Genomic DNA, 9,572 nt, shown 5'->3' on the forward strand with positions numbered 1-9,572 from the left:
CAAGAAACCATCCTGGAAGCGGCCATGGCATGCCAGAGAGGTGGTGACCGCGTGAGCTGGCGAGGAGAAGGTGCCAAAGGTTGGCAAACATTGTCTAGTGGTAAGTTCTTCCAGGGGAGGCTTCAACTGCGGTGGTAGATCGATGAAAACTGCTCTGGTTAAATGGTAATCACCCTCTAAAGTTTACTGCAGTAAACTTGGGTGAGAACTGCTGATCAACAGGAATGTGATTAGGAACAATGGAGTTGTCTACGAGGTTTAGGTTAAGAAGGACTTTCATCCTGGTAACTTTGAGAAGATTTGGACCAAGATTTAATATAGTTGCTTTGCAACTGCCAAATCTGGTCCAGAAATGAGATTTGGATGATGCACTCACATGGTGATGCCACTTGAGCTCAAATTTGGCAAGGCTTAGTGATTTGGTCATAGTAAGAAGCTATAAAAATTTCATACCAATTGGATTCACCAAAATGGTACTTCCTTCACAGCTATCTTCACTGACCAGAATCTTGCAAGAATTTTGGAGAAATATTGGCTAGGTTAAATGGTGCCAAATTTGGTGGAGAGATGTTATATAGGTAGGAGCATGATCTGGTAATTTATCAGGAGTTTTGAAGCAATATAAAATGCACTTGCTTCACAACCTGAAATTTTTACCAGAATCAAAGATTTGGCCCTGTGCTCACATAGTTGATTGGATGGGGCTGAAATTTGGAGGAGTATAATTATATGAGCACATGAAGAGGCATGCAAAATTTCAACTCATTTGGATGACCCTAGCTAGTACTTCCTTCACAATGGCTTCTGTCTGATAGAAACTTTGAAAAATCACTGAGGAAGATTGGTTAGGAAAATAAAGTTGAATTTTGGCATGTGGCAATTATTTGTACATAAAAGAATGCCCAACAAGTTTGGGAGCAAACAAGATAAGATAAATGACACTTCCTTCACAAAGTGCCACTCTGGACAGAAATGAAGAATAATTATTGGGGAATTATTTTTGGGCTAGGACAGGAAAGTTTGGGCATATTTGAGCAACATATGACCCAAAGGAATTATGAGAATTATTTGGGAATTTTTGGATGGACATAAATATAGGTTGCTTCACAGCCTAGGGAGATAGGATTATTCCTTTAATAGAAAAAGGAATATTTCCTAGAAAAAGATTTTTGGGTTTGGTCAAGGAGTGGGGTGATATGATCTTGGCAAGGTTTTGAGGATCATGAGTCACTTGGGAGAGGAAATGAAGGTGATTTCCCATGTGACAAGGCCACAGAACCACTCCAAAAAGAAAAACAGAGCAAAAACCAATTAAATTAAAAAGAAAAAGAAAAGGGCCAAAAACCAGGCTGTTACAAACCTTCCCCCTCAAAGAAATCTCGTCCTCGAGATTTGGTTGCTCAGGGAATAAGTATGACTTTAGGACACCGATTCCAACTCGGGTATCCTTGTTCCTTTATTTATTGTTCCCCCAAGAATTTCAGATGATTAACTTACCTTGCTCTGGGGTGGCTTGCTTCACCTTTCCCAAATATTGATAGGTTTTTGCTCATACCAATTCCTTTTTACTGGCGTTGATTCTCCATACCCGGGGTGATATCCAATGGATCTGAGCATAAATTTTCTTTTGGTCATGAAAACCTTTTTACTCTTGTCATGGGGTTGCTTCAAACAAATGCAAGCCTTCTGGTTTCAACAAATGCTGAGAATTAATCCTGGCCATCTTCTGACGGGATCTGACTGCTCAAAAGTGGTACTTATTCCTTTGGCTCGAGCATGAGATATGTACCAAAGATTCGACTGCCTTTTGTCGTGAAAAATATAACAGGGTATAGACTTATAACTGTAGCATACCTCAATTATTAACATCTGGAGACTATCCTGACAGGTATGCTGGTGGGAAGATACTTTTCATGACAGGTTGTCCGGGTACTTGGTTACATCAGTGGATATACCTGGTCTGAGCTGATTGTTCGATTTTTGACTTACCCATGTTGTCGGTATACCCAGATGTGGTAATAGGTTGTGCGAGGCTTTACACTGTTGCTGAAGTCTAACTGCTGAGGTTGCAAAAGAATCTTGGACTTGACAGAACAGATTTGGATATTCCGCACTAACCATTTTTTAAGCGGGTCAGCAGGATATGTAGTCCTTGTAGAGCAGAGTAATTATCTGAGGGTATGCCTTTGTGCCTCCATATGTAATATGGCCACTAACTGACTTGGGTATCCGGACCCTGATGGTCATGCAAAAATCATCATACCGTTGCTATCAGCCTCATCCTTTTTTATGGTCATGGTTTTCTTTGTCAGGATATCTTACTGGAATAGGTTGGCCACATATATCCTTGATTCTTCGTATGACCATGGTCGCGGCTAGTGCAATATTTTTGTCATTATCCCTGGTGCTTGGGTTCCGCACGTATATGACGTATTCTCGAGGCTTGTAGCTGTACAGAGCTCATTGTTGAGGCCAACCATACAAGAGTTCATGAGATCTCCTTGTTGGTGCGGGAATATTGGCCTTAGTGGCCATTGTCAAGACCGTTGATTTTATGATGTCTTCCCCAGATCTTGTCGATTCTTGTAATTCATAAGATGTGTATCTCTGCTTATCTTCATTTGCATGATTCATGAGGTTGGGGATCCTTACTGTCCTTAGGTATATCTGTTGGATCCTTGTCGTACCTCGTATGAGTGACTGATATGATTGGGGATGCATGCTCACCATATGTGTAAGAATCATATGCAACCGAACACTTGATCCTTGAGGTAGACATATGTTTTGACTGATTTGTGCTCCTGACAAAAATTATTGCAAATCTGATCCTTGAAATGTACTGCCATCATTGCCAACTCACCGCATAATCTCTGAGGACAGTGCAATAGTGTGGTACTAACGCGGACCAGTTGGCTTACAAGAGAAGCCATCCGAGTACCTTGCTGAGGAAGACTTGTTAACTTCTGCTCAAATCTTTTGTCTGGGTATCGTGTCGAAGAAGGCCCTATAGCTTATACACGAAGCTTGGTCTGATTATTGTGCTGGAGAAGCCTGAGTTCTGTACTTGAGAAGCTTCTCCTCGGGTTTGCTTGTTGAGAAAAATTCATTTCGTCTGTCAGAAGCTTCTACCGAGGTATCTTGCTGAGAAAGACCGGGTATCTTGGACGGGAAATTGCTCACATATCATGCTGAGGAAAGTTGAGGAACCTTGCATCATAACTTTCTTCCGATAACGTGTGGAAGAAGACTGAGTTTCTTACATCCAAAGCTTAATCTTAATATGCAGACTGAAATCTACACACACGCCCATAATATTTTGTGGCTGATTATTTGCATGAGAAAATTGGTTTGACTGTCTTCCTTGATCATATCACATTCTGACTTTATTTCGGAGGATAACATATCTCAAGCATCATGCATTGCTGAGCCAAAATTTTGTATATGATCCATACCTTTGACTGAAAATATACTATTGCTCTTGTACCTGTCTTGTCTTGCTGCTAACTTGATCATTACTGCTGTGAGGATTTTGTACTGATGTAGACTTGAGTTATCAGTACTGTTGTGAGGAGTGCACACTAATGCAAAATTTATTATCAGCCTCAAGATCAGATATTCCCCATTTTAGTGCAGACGGCTGAGAATTTCATTCTGTTTAGCTGAGTTTCCAAATATTTGGAATCCTTATTACTTCGTCGAGTCCGGTGTCAGTTGATGAGCAACTCTTTATAGGGGGGAAATGATGCAACACCCGGGCCCAAAAAGTAAGAAGCAAAATAAAACTCAAATAAACAAAAGCACACAACAACAATCAATTCACACACAATCAATGTCACATATTACTGCTAGTCACACAATATGCATGCCTACTTAAGCACACAAATCTCGCGGGATCTCCGGTTCTACGATCTAGCATGTTGTGACGGTGTGCACGAGGACGAATAAATGTGTGGAAGAATTGGTGTAAACAGCACTACACCAAGTGCTAGCTTAGCCAGGTAGCAACCTAGACTAGCTCGGAGGCGACGACGCACTCGATAAACCTGTAGTGGGACACGAAGGTCGCAACCACATTATTATCAAGTGGACGGGAAAATATCCGTACTCGTCCAAGGAATTGGATAGCGGGGAAAAACTGAGGCTGCTGACATTGCGCTTTCTTTATAACTCAGATCATTAAGGGTTGCCAACATGACAAAATGAAAAGGGAGATTCGGGATAGAAGCATGTCCATCACTGAAACGATAGGCGGGGCTGAAAGGAGGACATCGGTGCGATACCTGAGCACCATTTTTGCAAACGGTGTCGGGATCACTTGGCATCACTCTGCTGGGACAGAAATGACACCAAACACCGAAGAACGAGCAAGAAAAGAAACTGGAGAAATGCAAAGGTTGAGCTGTAGTGGATCTGAACCGATGCCAGCTACACTCACCAGATAAACCGTTAACAACAAATACTAAGGCTATATGCATGCTATGCAACAAACAAATGCAGCAACCAAATGCAATAAACAAGCCGGACTTTAAACTACCGATTTCTACCGGTTTCTACCGCTCGCGCTCACTAGGGCGTCCTACAGCTAGACCTGCTCTGATAACAAGCGCTATGGCACCCCAGCTCAGAGAAACCGGAACGCCCCGTATTCTAGCCTAGAGATCGAGGAGAAGTCTTCTGGAATACGTCACTACTTAGCATAGAACAAACCAGCTTTCTATTATTACACGAATATGAATACAAGGTCTCCGATATTACAATGAATAACATCGGCACGGCGACACTACGCCATCCTCAGTTGCTCTATGCAAGCAGCAGAACAGCTCGAAGCAGCGGAAAAACTATTGGCAGCGGAACAACGACGACGGTGGTGAACTCCACTCCGTAGGGACTCTAGCTGGAACGCTTATCCTAGCTCGCACGAATGGAAACCATGACAAGAAGCAATCAAAACTGGCACGACCTGCAAACTGGCATCACACGCCAGGTCAGTACATTGAATGTACTTGCAAGCTCACAATAACCAGAAGCATTCAAGACATACAACAGTATGGCAATTACAGGTTAAACACGGATTAGCATTATATTATCCGAACAACATGGCATGAACAACATGAACATGATATAGCTAGAGCAATATGAGCATGGCAGGGACATATAAACATGATGGCACTATCATGCAACATGATGACGTTATCATGCACCAACTTACTCTGCTCGGGTTACCTCATAACCAACACATGCCTCACTTACTATCCTCGGTCACCACACGATCATCTCAGGATCAAATCAAACTTGGTATAAACAATACCGTAGTAATCATTAAATGACCACAAGGAGCTTGATCTTTACCCACGATTCTCGCACAACATCATGAATATCCAACAACTCGGTATCCTCGATACCACGGTGATCATTCACGGATCACAAACGGAACCACACTGGGCTCAACGGGTTACCTCGTAACCAAATGGTGATCATTCACGGATCACAAAGGGAACCACTCTGGGCTCAACGGGTTACCTCGTAACCAAACGGTGATCATTCACGGATCACATAACCAACTTATCTCATCATGGAACCAGGGTTGTTATTAATCAAGTTATTATTAATTACTGTTGACCCATAGTGTGACCGACACGAACTAGGCCCTTATCCGCGGGCATGGCTATCGATAGTTTTAGTATACACTCTGCAGAGGTTAGCACAATGTACCCACACCACGGAATCCATGGCCTCGCACTCCCATTCGGGTGGAACAATGGCGTTCCGACAAAACCGATCTACTGCCATGACACTATCCCGGCCACTCTGACTCACTCCCCACTGGGCTAGTCCTGGGTGGCCCCGTGTCTACCAAAGACACCAACGGCCACCGTCGTGGCAAAACGGCCACCATCATGGCAAAAACGGTCCCAAACGGGGACAAGGATCCATAACAACAACAACGGGCACACAAGGCTTATGTCTGCCTACCTGATCAGGGTAGCGCGCGCCCATAACCTTCCCTCGTTGGAGGCACCGGCAAGAGGCACAAGAATAGACCCAGTTAGGACCTTCCCATAAAGGTAAGCGTGGTTGCACTGGTCAGCTCGATATGGTGGCACCATGACTCAGCCAATAGTTGTTCAAGTTCAATTTAATCCGGTTAAACTTGAATGCAAATATGCTGAGCCATGACAAAATAACATGATGCACTTACAATGCATGAGCATGATATCAACATAAGCATGGGGGTGCAACATAACTATCCACCATATCAACAATGAATCATATCCAACTGAGCATACCATAATGATGAGCATGAATATTAAAAGTACAACACTACTCATAGCATACATGACCACTAACATCAACAATAAATACCATGCAAGAACACATCAATAACATTACCGAGTAATCAATTAACCAACTAAAAGCAAAGGAACAATGCATGTTAACGATACTCGGTAACCGACTTTAGTCATGCACCGAAGAACATGACCAACCCAACATGTACTACTATCAAGCATGACCATTGCGAAAGTAATACTAGCAAATAATTCATGATAACAGAGTGCAAGAAAACATAGCATGACGGTAATCACCGATCCATAAGCATAACCGAAATGACGACAGAAGTAGCAAAACAAACATACAGTTATTTAAAGATTCAAGTTGAAAAACCAATGCTACTGCATGGCTATCATGCAAATGTTGGTTGTGGCTTGCTTGGGGATGAAGAAATCACCGGGACAAAGTGCGAGAAGCTTGCGGAAATAATCGCCGGAAAACGTTCTCTCTCGGAGGGGGCTGGTTTAGTGCAAGGGCAAAATGGTCATTTTCAGAATGTTATCACATGGTGAAAATGATACCAACAGAACGGGCTCGACGAAACAAAGAAGTGGGCTTTAGAATCACCTCATTTGGAGTTGTGGTTGAAAAGATACAAGGGTTTTTCTGCTAGGGACTTTTCTGTAAAAATTATCTCCACAAACAAGTCCCTGACTGAAAAAACAGAAAGCGCAATCCAGAAAATACGCTTTCAGTGAAGTGAAAGCGCATTTCTGACTGCATAACACTAGAGTACGCTTTCATCCGAAGAAAACATAGTTGTTGGATACCGCTTCCACTTATCCACCTCAGCGGTGGTGGGGTCAGCGGGATGTGCGGCTGACGGGTGGGACCGCGGGGTCCACCGGCCAGCTGGCAGGGAGGGGGTCGGGGCCTTCGTCTCCTTCCTCTCGCCCACGCCTGGCCGCGGTAGAGCCAACCCCAACGACGACCGCCAGCGGTGTAGGCCACCGCTCGGGTCGTGCGGCACACCAGCGTGATCAGGGGATCAAGCCGCATCCACCTATCCCATCCATGGCTAGAGTTGGGGACCGAGATGACGACGAGCTCGGCACCGGTGGACAGGAGGTTTGGCTTGAGTGGGGCACTGCACTCCGGCGACGCAGGTGAGTGGAGGACTACAGGAAGAGATCAAGCTCGGTGGTGAGGGCCTCTGGTGGAGAAAGAGAGAGGGGAGGAGCCCGGGGCTGCTCGGATTCCAGCGGAGCCCGACGATGGCTGCGGCGGCCATGGGAGGCCAGGAGGGGCTCCGGGTCTCAGGCGAGTGGCTGGGGAGGAGTAGTGTAGCAAGGCAAGGCTGGAGGAGAGCTCGGGAGGGGCTCGGGGTCCTTATATAGACGCGGGGGCGAGGTGCCGAGCCGGTTGCTGCCGCTCAAGCTTGGCCAAAGCTCTGGCGACGCGCAGCGAGCACGGGGTGGCACGGGAAGGCGACGAGGGAGGTTCGGACGAGCTACACTGGTGCATAGTGACGAGCAGAGCTCGGGGACAAGAGGAGGAAGAAGCCACGGCGCGAACAGAGCCGGTCGGCTACAGCTCGCCCGTGGGCGCACGGCGACGAGCGCTGACGGAGGGCTGGCAAACTTTGTCTAGTGGTAAGTTCTTCCAGGGGAGGCTTCAACTGCGGTGGTAGATCGATGAAAACTGCTCTGGTTAAATGGTAATCACCCTCTGAAGTTTACAGCAGTAAACTTGGGTAAGAACTGTTGATCAACAGGAAGGTGATTGGGAGCAATGGAGTTGTCTGCGAGGTTTAGTTTAAGGACTTTCATCCTGGTAACTTTGAGAAGATTTGGACCAAGATTTAATATAGTTGCTTTGCAACTGCCAAATCTGGTCCAGAAATGAGATTTGGATGATGCACTCACATGGTGATGCCACTTGAGCTCAAATTTGGCAAGGCTTAGTGATTTGGTCATAGTAAGAAGCTGTAAAAATTTCATACCAATTGGATTCACCAAAGTGGTACTTCCTTCACAGCTATCTTCACTGACCAGAATCTTGCAAGAATTTTGGAGAAATATTGGCTAGGTTAAATGGTGCCAGATTTGGTGGAGAGATGTTATATAGGTAGGAGCATGATCTGGTAATTTATCAGGATTTTTGAAGCAATATAAAATGCACTTGCTTCACAACCTGAAAATTTTACCAGAATCAAAGATTTGGTCCTGTGCTCACATAGGTTATTGTTTGGGGCTGAAATTTGGAGGAGTATAATTATATGAGCACATGAAGAGGCATGCAAAATTTCAACTCATTTGGATGACCCTAGCTAGTACTTCCTTCACAATGGCTTCTGTCTGAGAGAAACTTTGAAAAATCACTGAGGAAGATTGGCTAGGCAAATAAAGTTGAATTTTGGCATGTGGCAATTATTTGTACATAAAAGAATGCCCAACAAGTTTGGGAGCAAACAAGATAAGATAAATGACACTTCCTTCACAAAGTGCCACTCTGGACAGAAATGAAGAATAATTATTGGGGAATTATTCTTGGGCTAGGACAGGAAAGTTTGGGCATATTTGAGCAACATATGACCCAAAGGAATTATGAGAATTATTTGGGAATTTTTGGATGGACAGAAATATAGGTTGCTTCACAACCTAGGGCAGATAGGATTATTCCTTTAATACAAAAAGGAATATTTCCTAGAAAAAGATTTTTGGGTTTGGTCAAGGAGTGGGGTGACATGATCTTGGCAAGGTTTTGAGGATCATGAGTCACTTGGGAGAGGAAATGAAGATGATTTCCCAGGTGACAAGGCCATAGAACCACTCCAAAAAGAAAAACAGAGCAAAAACCAATTAAATTAAAAGAAAAAGAAATGGGCCAAAAACCAGGTTGTTACAATGCCTGCACTGCCATCATCGTCGATCTCTTCGCATCCTACTCTCGGAACCGGCTTGACGGTCTCCACTCTGGTAGGTGATGCTCCATATTCTCAGCCACACTGATACGTCCATTTTGCATCATGTTTTCTTACAGTTATTTATGATGTTCTTATCCATAATAATGCTTTTTGGAGTAATTCTAATGCCTTTTGTCTCATAATATGCAAGGTATACACAAAGAGGGAGAATTCCGGCAGCTAGAAATCTAGACCTGAAAAAAGCTACATCAGGCCACCTATTCTGCACAACTCCAAACAAGTTGAAACTTCACGGAGATTTTTTATCAAATATTTAAGGAATATTGGAGAAAATAACTACCAGAGGAGGCCCACCAGGTGGGCACAACCCACCTGG

This window comes from Aegilops tauschii, chromosome 2 (genome assembly GCF_002575655.3).
Source record: "Aegilops tauschii subsp. strangulata cultivar AL8/78 chromosome 2, Aet v6.0, whole genome shotgun sequence".
NCBI classification, from domain to species: Eukaryota; Viridiplantae; Streptophyta; class Magnoliopsida; order Poales; family Poaceae; genus Aegilops; species Aegilops tauschii.